General features: G+C 40.7%; 1 protein-coding gene across 2 annotated transcripts in view; it reads left to right on the plus strand.

Moving 5' to 3' along the window:
• LOC131682906 (uncharacterized) overlaps positions 1 to 12,541 on the plus strand; it is an 834,740-nt gene that overhangs the window by 726,242 nt on the left and 95,957 nt on the right. The window lies entirely within an intron of this gene.

Below are 12,541 nucleotides of genomic sequence, written 5' to 3' on the forward strand. Positions count from 1 at the left end.
GTGATTGGTGTACTTGCTGTCAAAGAGGAGATCAAAACAGAATTGGATGCAATGCAGGCAAAACTGGAGCGCTCTATCTGCGATTTAAGTGCATCTGTTACACATAATCGCGAAGAGATACGATCGACAGCTGATCTTCTTCATCGTTCACTAAACTGCAACGATTTAATTGTTAGTGGAGTACCATACATGCAAAATGAAATTTTAATGCAGTATTTCTCGACATGGTGCCAAGTCTTAGGTTATACGACCTCACCGCTACCATTAGCCGACTGCCGTCGTCTGACGAAGCAACCTATGGTGCCCGGAAGGAACTATCTAATCCTGCTGCAGTTCGCAATCACCAACCAGCGATGTGACTTTTATTCAAAATATCTCCGCTCTAGATGCTTTACTATCGAACAAATCGGATTTATATCGAAGGACAGAATATTCATCAATGAAAATCTAACTGTCGCCGCCAGAAAAATAAAATCGACGGCTCTTACTGCGAGGAAAGGAGGAAAATTGTACGCTGTCCACTCAAGGAATGGATTAGTCTACGTGAAAAAACTATGGAAAGTGAAGAACAACCGATTCCAACAGAGGAACACTTGCGACCATTTCTACAATAGACCCTTCCAAAAAGCGCTCTCCGTCCTTCCACTCCATCCTTGAACTATCCTTTGATTCCTCTCCTGAAAGCTTTACGCAACGGTATCCTTTCCTTACTAGTGGTCTCTCATCCTCCATTCCCATCCTTTTGATGTTCCTTCAATCCCCTCCTAAAAGTTTGCTGATGCTGCTTGAGTGGATGCTGATTGCTGTTTTTCTGGATGCTATGCTTACTGCATGAGGTTGCTGTTTCTGCTGCTGTTGGTGTTGCTGTTCCCGTCAACGTGATAGTAAATGTTCGATTTGTAATTCATTGTAATATAGTACACATATAGAAGATTGTAATTATAAACTATTTTATATGGACTACATTTTACAAGCTTTTCTAGGTTATGTTTGCTCCATTGTTGTGAATGTTAGAATGTGTTATTTAAAGGATTTTATTAGCGTTAGTTTTAAGCTCGTAATGCATTGCTTCTTAGACTTAATGTTCCGTGACAATGGCTAGTACAACTAATTTGAACACCTCCACAAGCATCTGTTTTCCGGGAATTGTTTTAAAATCGGCTTTCATTGCTAACAAATTATCTATTTGCTGCTTGAATATGCAAAGCATGTGTGCCAAAAACATGACTAAAATGGACGAACTTCGTCAAATTAGGGCAATTTCCAATGTCGATATTGCATGTGTGTGTGAAACATGGATGAATGAAACGAAAGATTCTAGCCTAATCAATGTGAGCGGATATAATATTGTGCGGAGTGACAGAATGAACAAAATTGGAGGTGGGTTGGTGTTGTATCTCAAAGAAAGCTACAAATACAAATTGGTAGATGCTTCATTTGTTGAAATTCGTTCGCACACGATTGAATTTGTTTTCGTTGAGATTTTAGTAAACCATGAGAAACTCTTATGTCGTTTTCGATTGAGAACCTGGAAACTAACCCAGGTTAGTTGCTTCAAACGAACGTTTTTAATGGAACTGAGTTGGGTTCTCGCCAAACAGTGGTGGTGTGAGCGAACCCGAAATATTTTTCAGGTTAGAACCCAACCCGGTTTTCAGTTCAGTGGCGCATAACCTAAGTTCGAAACTGGCTTCAAACAAACGGTTTGACAGCAGTTGGGTCCGAAACTGAGTTAGTTTCTGCCTCAAGCGAAAACGACATTAATAGGACTATTTTACAACCATCCCGATTTAGACTGTGCTGAATTAATTCATGAAAAAATAGCAAACTATGGCATCTGACCGTTTTATTGAAACCTTGTCTTCGCTTTCCTTGAGCAATGTTGGCTATGAACCTACATTTTTCCATGTGTCTGGATCATCACAGCTTGATCTGTTAATCACGAACAAGCTTGAAAAGGTGTTACGTTTTGGGGAAGTCAGTGTCCCCAACATTTCACATCATGACTTGATTTTTGCTTCAATCGATTTTCAAACAGTGACAACAACAGATATCTTTTATTATCGCGATTATAGAAACACGGATCCTAATTTAATTCGCCATGAATTCGAAAAATATGAGTGGGAAAACTTTTATTCTATTAGCGATTCGAATATACTAGTCAATTTGCTTAATAACTATATGAATTTAATCCATGACAGCTGTGTTCCTTTACGAGAAATTAGGAAGGGTGTTCGCAATTACAATCCTTGGTTCAACCCATCTATCCAAAAAGCCATGATTGACCGTGATATTTCCTATAGAAGGTGGAAACGATATAAACGTTCTGAAGATTTTCTTATTTATAAACAATTGAGAAACACAACAAATAAGTTAGTTGTCAAAGCAAAACAAGAATATTATAATTCTTATATTAATACTGACCTTACACCCAAATGTTTTTGGAAAAAGATTAAAGAAATGGGATTTTCTAAACGCTCCAGGAATACTGAAAACGCGTTTAACGCAGATGAGATAAACAAATCTTTTACAAGAAATTTTTCTACTGATGTTCCCGGTAATTTTTTCAGATGTGAGCCAAATGAAAATGGTTTTCAATTCCGCAATATCCAGGAATTTGAAATCATAAATGCGATTCACGATGTTACATGCTGTAGGCCTTGACGAGATACCAACTATGTTTATAAAACTTTTATTGCCACTAATTTTGAAACCACTAGAGCATATTTTCAATACCATAATATCCACATGTACGTTCCCTGATTCTTGGAAAAAATCCAAAATTATTCCTCTCAAGAAACGAGCCAATCTAAATTCCCTTGACAATTTGAGGCCTATAAGCATTTTATGTAGACTATCTAAAGTATTCGAACGCATTATGAAGAAGCAAATATGTGACTACCTACATGATAGAAATTTAATTTCGACTTTTCAGTCCGGATACCGTTCTAGTCATAGTACGAAGACAGCCATGCTAAAGATTTGCGACGATTTTGGAGTTGTACTCGATAAAAATAATAAGGTTATTCTGATTTTATTGGACTTTTCAAAAGCATTCGATAGCATTTCTCACGGTACTCTATGCTCAAAATTGCAATCGTTATTTAATTTTGGAGGAAACGCAACCAAGTTAATTTATTCATATATTAGCAAACGCCTTCAAGCGGTTTTTTCCAACAATAGTATTTCGGTGTTTTTGCCAGTATATTCGGGTGTGCCTCAAGGATCAGTATTAGGCCCAATTTTATTTAGTTTATATATAAATGATTTGCCTGGGGTAATAAAGTACTGTTCTGTACATTTGTTCGCGGATGACGTCCAGCTTTATTTCGATTGTAGTAACCTTTCAATTAATGAAATCAGCAACATTTTAAATGATGATCTTAACTCAATAAGCAACTGGGCCTCTAGAAACTCATTGAAATTAAATGCAAGTCAAACAAATGCAATTTTGATTGCGCGCAATCCCGACATGTCACAACCTTGTTTAAAATTAGGCGATGCTCCGATTCGATTTGTTGAGCTTGCGTCCAGTCTTGGTTATGCGATACAAAGCAATTTTCAGTGGGACAAACATATTATGAATCAGTGCGGCAAAATATATGCATGTCTACGTACAATTGGTTTAAAAGCGAAATTGCTAAAACAAAATACTAAACTCAAATTATTTAAAAGTTACATTTTACCACATTTTATCTCTTGTGACTTCCTGCTTTCTAATATAGATATAATATAGCTCGCAACCAAGATAGGCTTAGAGTAGCATTTAATGCTTGTGTAAGATTTCTTTACAATCTTAGCTGGACTGATCATGTCACTCACTTGCAACACACGTTAATTGGCTATTCTTTTCATAACTTTATTAAAGCTCGATCCTGCATACTTCTGCACAGAATAGTAATGTCAAAAAGCCCACAATATTTGTACGAAAAACTTAGGCCGTTCCGTAGTGTTCGCGTTAGAAACTACATTATTCTAGCTAACTCAACTGCCCAATATGGAAGTTCTTTTTTGTGCGAGGTGTTTACCATTGGAATTCTTTGCCATCATCAATGAAAGACAACCAATCAATATTTAGGTTTAAGAAGCAATGTAAAGAGTATTTCAGTTAGTGTAGTTTTTTTTTTAAATTAATTAAGTTATGACATTTGTATCTGCTCGTTGTGGTTTGATTAGACTAAAATTACCAGAAAAGCTTTGTAGCAATAAAAGACAGTAGTCTTAAGCTACTTGAGATTATAAATAAATAAATAAATAATTGTTTTTGAAGGAGCAAAATTTTAAATATATCCAAAACTATCGCATTTTGGAAGATTTTTGTTAAATGCATTTTGATTTTAAATGGTGCTTAGAATTATATTCTGTAATAGAATTACAATTTTGTATGTCTATTAGTATGAAATTTAAAAACATGTACGAAGTTAGTTAGGAAAACTTTTTTATCGATTTTTTCTCCATCATGCAATCACATTCAAAATGTTTCTTTTCTCTTTAGGTTTTTGGTAACAAAATATAAAAAATTAAAAAAAATGGTTTTTTTCGCAATTTAAATTTTTATCATAAATTTTTGTTTTTTTTAAAAATGACACATTTTTTCCAGTGTATATTTTTTTCAGACAGAAGTATTCATTCCCTGTAACTCGTTCTCAGATAGTTTTGCTGTATAAAATAAGTCGAACAAAATTTTTTTGAAAAGTTGCTCTTGAGTCAAAATAATCTTATTACATGTGGAAAATATTTAGTCTTGCATGACGGTGAAATGTGTAAAGTTTCATTGGAATCTAAGATGGTCGGTCACGATTTTAAAGATTTTCGGGCGGATCTTCGTGGAATAGGCTTAGAGTAGCATTAAATGCTTGTGTAAGATTTCTTTACAATCTTAGCTGGACTGATCATGTCACTCACTTGCAACACACGTTAATTGGCTATTCTTTTCATAACTTTATTAAAGCTCGATCCTGCATACTTCTGCACAGAATAGTAATGTCAAAAAGCCCACAATATTTGTACGAAAAACTCAGGCCGTTCCGTAGTGTTCGCGTTAGAAACTACATTATTCCAGCTAACTCAACTGCCCAATATGGAAGTTCTTTTTTGTGCGAGGTGTTTACCATTGGAATTCTTTGCCATCATCAATGAAAGACAACCAATCAATATTTAGGTTTAAGAAGCAATGTAAAGAGTATTTCAGTCAGTGTAGTTTTTTTTTAAATTAATTAAGTTATGACATTTGTATCTGCTCGTTGTGGTTTGATTAGACTAAAATTACCAGAAAAGCTTGGTAGCAATAAAAGACAGTAGTCTTAAGCTACTTGAGATTATAAATAAATAAATAAATAATTGTTTTTGAAGGAGCAAAATTTCAAATATATCGAAAACTATCGCATTTTGGAAGATTTTTGTTAAATGCATTTTGATTTTAAATGGTGCTTAGAATTATATTCTGTAATAGAATTACAATTTTGTATGTCTATTAGTATGAAATTTAAAAACATGTACGAAGTTAGTTAGGAAAACTTTTTTATCGATTTTTTCTCCATCATGCAATCACATTCAAAATGTTTCTTTTCTCTTTAGGTTTTTGGTAACAAAATATAAAAAATTAAAAAAAATGGTTTTTTTCGCAATTTAAATTTTTATCATAAATTTTTGTTTTTTTGAAAAATGACACAACATTTTTTCCAGTGTATATTTTTTTCAGACAGAAGTATTCATTCCCTGTAACTCGTTCTCAGATAGTTTTGCTGTATAAAATAAGTCGAACAAAATTTTTTTGAAAAGTTGCTCTTGAATCAAAATAATCTTATTACATGTGGAAAATATTTAGTCTTGCATGACGGTGAAATGTGTAAAGTTTCATAAATCTTCGTGGAATTCCTAAGGTCCCATTTCTACGCACGCAATGTACTAGCGGAGCCAGTATCGAGTTTCGCAAGCGCCTCCATTAGCGCTTGGCCCCTGCTATTTGTACAGCGGCTGCCCCACTCTACTGCCCAAGCGTTAAAGTCTACCGCTATAAATACCGGTTTCCGGCCCACTAGGTCTGACGAGAGCCTATCGATCATCTGGTAGAACTGTTCTATAGGCCACCTTGGTGGAGCGTAGCACCTACAATACAACACACCATTGATCTTGGCAATCGCAACACCCTCGGCGGAGGAATGTATTACCTCTTGAACCGGGAACCGTCCCGTTGTACAGATTGCCACCATCCCAGGCCCGTCCGACACCCAATTGCCGTTGCCGGCAGGGATGTTGTACGGATCTGATAGGAGGGCGACATCTGTCCTCGACTCCGAGACTGACTGCCACAGCAGCTGTTGGGCTGCTGCACAATGGTTAAGATTTAGCTGTGTAACGTTCACGGCTTCTTCTTATTTGCCTCACCGAAGGGACCCGAAGGTCCACCCATAGCATGATTACGGGCTTGCTTCATAGCGGTGCAGATAAGGCATTTATGCGCTTAGTGCAGCCCCACTCTTTATGCCCCTCCTCGCCGCAGCGACGACATAGTTTGCTCCTGTCTGTGCCCTTACATTTGTACGACTTATGGCCGGACTCAAGGCATCGATAGCACCTATCCACTGAAGGCGGCTGGGGTATGCTAACTGGGCATACTGACCAGCCGATCTTCAGTTTACCTATCACGGTATCCTTTTTGCATCTGCTTTCAGTAGCCTGAGGTAGGCTACTTGCGTACCGGAGGGTCCCCCTCTCAAGCACACAGAGACGACATCGTCTGCGGACGTGAACTCGTCCAGTTGCTTACACTGGAGAGTCATTTCCGCCCCTAACGATCTCACCTGGGCGCCTTCACCTAGGACCTCTTGGGCCAAGGCCTTATAGACTGCACTGGATTGTGCGCCTCGCTTCAGCACCAAAAGCATTTCGCCTGTATTGGTGCGTCTCACGCTGCGCACGTCGTGCCCGAGGGCCATCGACTTTAGGACGTCGGCGTATTTGTCTTTGTCGGTCTTTAACCACAAGGCCTCGCCTCTGTCCTTGGCCTTCTTCGCGGGCCGCGGTGCATCCGGTATCGGTGTCCAGGGGTTTACGCCCCCCTGCCACGGTTGCGCCGAGTTGCTGGTGCCTTCTTTCTGCCCGGCGGGGTCATGTGCGCCCCGGTTTACCTCGGCGCTTCGCGTTCGACGTCGTCTTGCGCTTGCCCTTGCCCTTCGAGGTCCGCCACGCCAGAGCTCCGCAGTAACGTGGTAAGGGACGCTTACTGTGGGGCTTGTCCAGGTACCCCACAGGCTCCGTTAACGATCGAGCATCTTTTTCACCCCCTCGATCACTCATCCTCGGCACGGGTCGCTTCACGCCTTGGACTTGGGGTTATGACCTGTTTTGCTTTACGTGGTGACCGCGGCCCATATCATCACAACCATCCCTCCTTTACCAGTGCTTTGGACCTGTAGCTCTGGTTCTCAATAGTTCCAAGTACGTAGGTTATTACAGACATGCTACTATTGAGATCCGGCATTCGCTAGCGGAGCTAGGCTCTGACCACGATCAAACGATGTGGTCAATGTCTTGGCAACCTTTCCCACAATGACACAGGGCACTGTCGGCAAGCCGTATACGTGAGTGGTGAGCATTACTGTTGTAGTGATTTGACATCAGTCTTGACGCAAAACGAATAAAGTCTCTTGACAGATCTAAACTCATAAACCAAGGTTTAGTTGCACCCTTTGGGATAATAGAGTGCAACCACCGATCTTTATCGCCCATTGTCCATCTCGTTTGACAGGCAGCAGGGGCCTTTTTCCGAGGAACACTGAAATATTCGCTATACGTGATAGACCTTTCGAAGACATTTCCTTCGGTAACACCTTTTTGGTGAGTTCGTCCGCTTTTTCATTGCCCTGTATTGAGCAATGGGCCGGGACCCACACGAATGCCACGTGGAATGACTGGTCGACCAAAGCACGAAGTGTCCTTCGTATTTCCAACAGGAAATGCGAAGGGTGCTTGGCCGGTTTCATTGATTGGAGAGCTTCAATGGAGTTGAGGCTGTCCAAAAAAATAAAATATTTGGCAGAAGGCAGAACCTGTACTAGAACAAGAGCACAATGTATTGCTGCCAGCTCTCCAACATACACGCTACGTGGCTCTTCCAATTTGCGAAAAACACTATGATTCACGTTGAATACTGCAAAACCTGTTGATCCATCAATTCTTGATCCATCGGTGAAAAATTGTTTGTCTTGATCGATATGATTATAGTTAGCCGAAAAAATACCTGGTATAATCGACGATCGCAGATGATCAGGGACACCTTGTGTGAAATGTTCCATGGTTAGATCAAAGGGAATCTGTGGGTTCTTCAACTGCAGCGGGATATTTTCAGCATGATTTGTTAATGATGGACTAGGTAGCGTTAAGTAGTCGTAATAAGGGAACATGCGCTTTGTATACACTTCTAAGCTGTGCAGTACTTCCAAATTGTTGATGACGAGTGGATTCATAACTTCACTGCGTATAAGAAATCGAAGTGACAGCTCACAGAACCGTTCGGAAAGAGGAAGCACTCCAGCTATTACCGGCTCATCGTGTGAGTAGAATGCATGCAGCCCAGAGCTATACGTACACACCGATACTGAAATCTTTCTAACTGAAGAATATGTGTTTTGGCAGCGGATCTGAAGCAAAAGCTTCCGTACTCAATCACTGATAAGATAGTTGTTTTATACAATCTAATCAAATCGAGTGGATGAGCACCCCACCAAGTTCCAGTAATCGAGCGAAGAAAATTTACTCGCTACTGGCATTTTTGCTTTAGGTAACCAATATGTTTACCCCATGTGCCTTTGGAATAGAAAAAGATCCCCAGGTATTCGAAAAACATCGAATGAGTAATTGGTTTGCAACCTAGTAGAAGCTGGAATTTAGCGGGATCGCGTTTTTTTCGAAAAAAAAATAACAATCTCTGTCATTTCCGCCGAAAACTCGATAACCAGCTCACACAGATAAATTGTCTAGGGTATCTTGCAGAGGCTTTTGCATATCTCTGCCGTTTGTGTCTACTACCGACACTACGCCATCGTCGGCAAGCTGCATCAATGTACAATTACCTGTCAAGCAATCATCAATACTGCTGACGTAAATATTGTGCAGAAGTGGGCTAAGACATGAGCCTTGAGGGAGACCCGAGTAGCTAAATCTCAAAGTCGACGAAGAACCATGCGCAAAGTTCATGTGTTTTTCACGCAGCAAGTTGGTTAAGAAGTTGTTCAACTTGGGTGAAAGACCACTTCGGTGAAGTTTCTCTGACAGGACATGGATGGAAACTGAATCAAACACTCCTCTAATGTCCAGAAAAACCGAGGTCATTTGTTGACGTTTGGCGAAAGCAGTGTCTATCTCCGTTGCGAGCAGCGTAAGACAGTCGTTTGTTCCTTTGCCTCTCCGAAAACCGAACTGTGCTTCCGAGAGCAGCTGGTTTGCTTCGACCCAGTTGTCGAGAGGACGAAGAATCATTTTCTCGAGCAATTTTCGTATGCAAGACAACATAGAAATTGGTCGATTCGAATGATGGTCCGAAGCTGGTTTACCAAGCTTCTGGATAGCGACAACTTTAACTTGTCTCCATTCGTGGGGAACAATGTTTTGTTTTAGGAAACAGTTGAATAAAGCCAACAAACGTTTCTTAGCAGAGTCAGGCAATTTTTTAAGCAGAGCAAATTTGATGTTATCCGGCCCTGGAGCATTATTGTTGCACGATAGTATAGCTACTGAGAAGTCCACCATCGAGAACGAGAGCTCAGAGTCATTTGAAGTATCTCGGGAGAATTCTTGTGGGGGGACCGAATCTGGACATATCTTTTTCGCAAAGCCAAAAATCCAGCGATCTGAATACTCAACATCCTCATTTGTCGTGGACCGATTACGCATGTTCCTAATTGTCTTCCAAAGAGTACTCATTGAAGTCTCTTTTGACAAGCCTTCTAGAAAATGACGCCAAAACCTCTCTTTTTTGCTTTAATGAGGCTTTTAATCCTACGCTCAAGTGAGGTATATTCGACACGAAGTTCTTGCTTGCCTTCTCGATGCCAATTGTAGTATGCATTAGATTTTTTTTCGTACAATTCCGATCATTCTTTGTCCCACCATCAATTTGGGGGCGTACCTGAAAGGTGTTTTCACGGAAGTGCTTAATTTGAGTTTTAACTACACTGTCGTAAAATGGGCTGACGAGGAAGTTATACTCGTCCAATGGTGACATAACTGCAGTAGACTCAATTGTCCTTGCTACCGTTTCCGCATATTTCTTCCTGTCAATATTGCGTGTAAGGTCATACGAAATACCTACTGGCTCCACTGGACTGGGTCCATTGGTAATATAAATAGCGATCGGCAAATGATCGCTGCCGTGAGGGTCTTGAATAACTTTCCAAGTACAATCGAGCGACAGTGAGTTTTAGCATAGAGAGAGGTCCAACCTACTTTCTCGAGCTGGAGGGACTGGGATTCTTGTGGCTTCCTCAGTATTCAGGATAGCCATGCTGAACTCACCACAGAGGTCAGAGATGAGAGGGGCTCGATTATCATCGTAAGACTCCCCCCAAGCGAGACTAAAATTAGGCGAGGCGCAGGGAGAACCTCAGTTATATCTTTGAGCTGCTGGAAGTTTAACGGAGCTCTAGGTGGGATATAAACTGATGCAACGCATAAGTCTCTTCCTTTGATCTGTATTTGACATGCTACCACTTCAATACCTGTGAAGGCGTTGACTCTATAAAAAGAGTAACATTTTCGTATTCCCAGAAGTACTCCTCCATGATGATCGTCCCTATCTATTCTAATAATATTGAAGTCACGAAAACTTAAAGTATGATCGTGCCGAAGCCATGTTTCAGAAATAGCGAAAATGTCACAATGTGTGTGGTGCAGAAGTTGCTTGAATGTGTCTAATTTTGGGGGGAGACTTCTACTGTTCCATTGTATAATGACGGTATCCTTAACACTGTTCGATGCCGATTAGCCATCGAAACTGATTAGTGAAGACAGGAAGGGCCATTTAGCGACTAGTTGCTTAGCAAAATCGCTAATAGTTGGGAGCCAGGCAGAAATAATACTTTTGAGTTGTGTCGGAATTTCAAAAACATTGAAAATCAATTCTACAATTGTTTTGAAGGAGATCAGACCTGTTTCAGTCTTGCTCTCCTACTGTGGTCGAGCGCTACGGTCTTTCTTTTGAGTTCGAAGACTCGGAAAGTCCTTGCCTTGAAGTTTGAAACCAGGGGCTGCTAATTTATTAGTCGATGGCTTCTTTGAGGTGGCTGGCTTAGTCGGTACCCACCCGTTTTTACGTGGGAGCTTCTGGGAAGAGGCAGCACTTCTCTTCCTTACATAATCGGTGTCCCCTTCCGAACTGCATCCATCATCTTCAGATAAATCTGAGAATGTGTTTTGCAGTGGTATGAGATTCGGATTCAATGCTTTAAGAATTCCCGCAAAAGTGCGTTTGGATCGCTCTTTCGTGGAACGCTTAAGCTTGTCTGAACGTAGTTTATATGTTGGACAATCTCATGCAGATTGAGGGATACCACCACAAAGAAGGAATTTTTCAGCTTTCTTTGTACATGTGTCACCGTTGTGTGCTTCTTCGCACTTGGAGTACTTCGCTTTGTTGCAGCACGAGGTGCTTGTATGGCCCAGCTGTTTGCAATTAGTGCAGCTCATAATTTTTGGTACGTACATGCGTAAACTTTTGTATCGCCTGTGCCTGATACTGAGTTCAACTGTTTGATTTCCAGTATCTTAACCTGCGGAAGGTGTTTGGCTTTAAAAATGCCCACACCATTCTTTAAGTCGCCGATAGTTAATGATTCTTCCGTTACAACGCCATCTATTTCAATTACGTTAGTCGGAATATACACGCGATATTCAATATTAAAACGTGGAACATTAACTATTGTGATAGCCTGCTTCCGGTCTGAGAGCACGACGCGAAGTTTATTCGCGTTGACTTTCATAATTTCACGCACGCTAGCGAAATTGGCAGTCAGGCTTTTACTCATTTGGGAAACTCTCAAGGGTTTTCCTTTCGGCCGAAAATAGACCACGAATCGATTGCCTGAACGATCGTTATATTGCCGAACACGCGGAACATTATTGTTAGGAACGAAATTTTTGTAGCCAGTACCACCAATACCAGTACCAGAATCCGCTCCTACACCCGAACCAGAACCGTCACTAGAACCCAATGGAGCCAAGGGAGGTAGGGGGAAAGAGGAATTTTGGTTAGTATTTTGAGTTTTCGGTATTGCACCGGTTGGGTTAATCAAGGGAGTGACGTGATAATCCATGTCGTCCTCGTCAGACATCGGGACGGCATGTATCACCGTCACCAAGAATATTTTAAAGCAAAAACAAGCAAAATTAAAATAAGGGACCATCCATAAATGACGTAGCATTATATGGGGGAGGGGGGAGTTTTGTATTTTGTGATGATGTGTGACGACGAGAGGGTAGGGGGTCATGTCATGCTACGTAGCTTTTTTAAAGGGGAATAGGGGTTGACCTGCTGTCACGACAA

This window comes from Topomyia yanbarensis, chromosome 2 (assembly GCF_030247195.1).
Source record: "Topomyia yanbarensis strain Yona2022 chromosome 2, ASM3024719v1, whole genome shotgun sequence".
NCBI classification, from domain to species: Eukaryota; Metazoa; Arthropoda; class Insecta; order Diptera; family Culicidae; genus Topomyia; species Topomyia yanbarensis.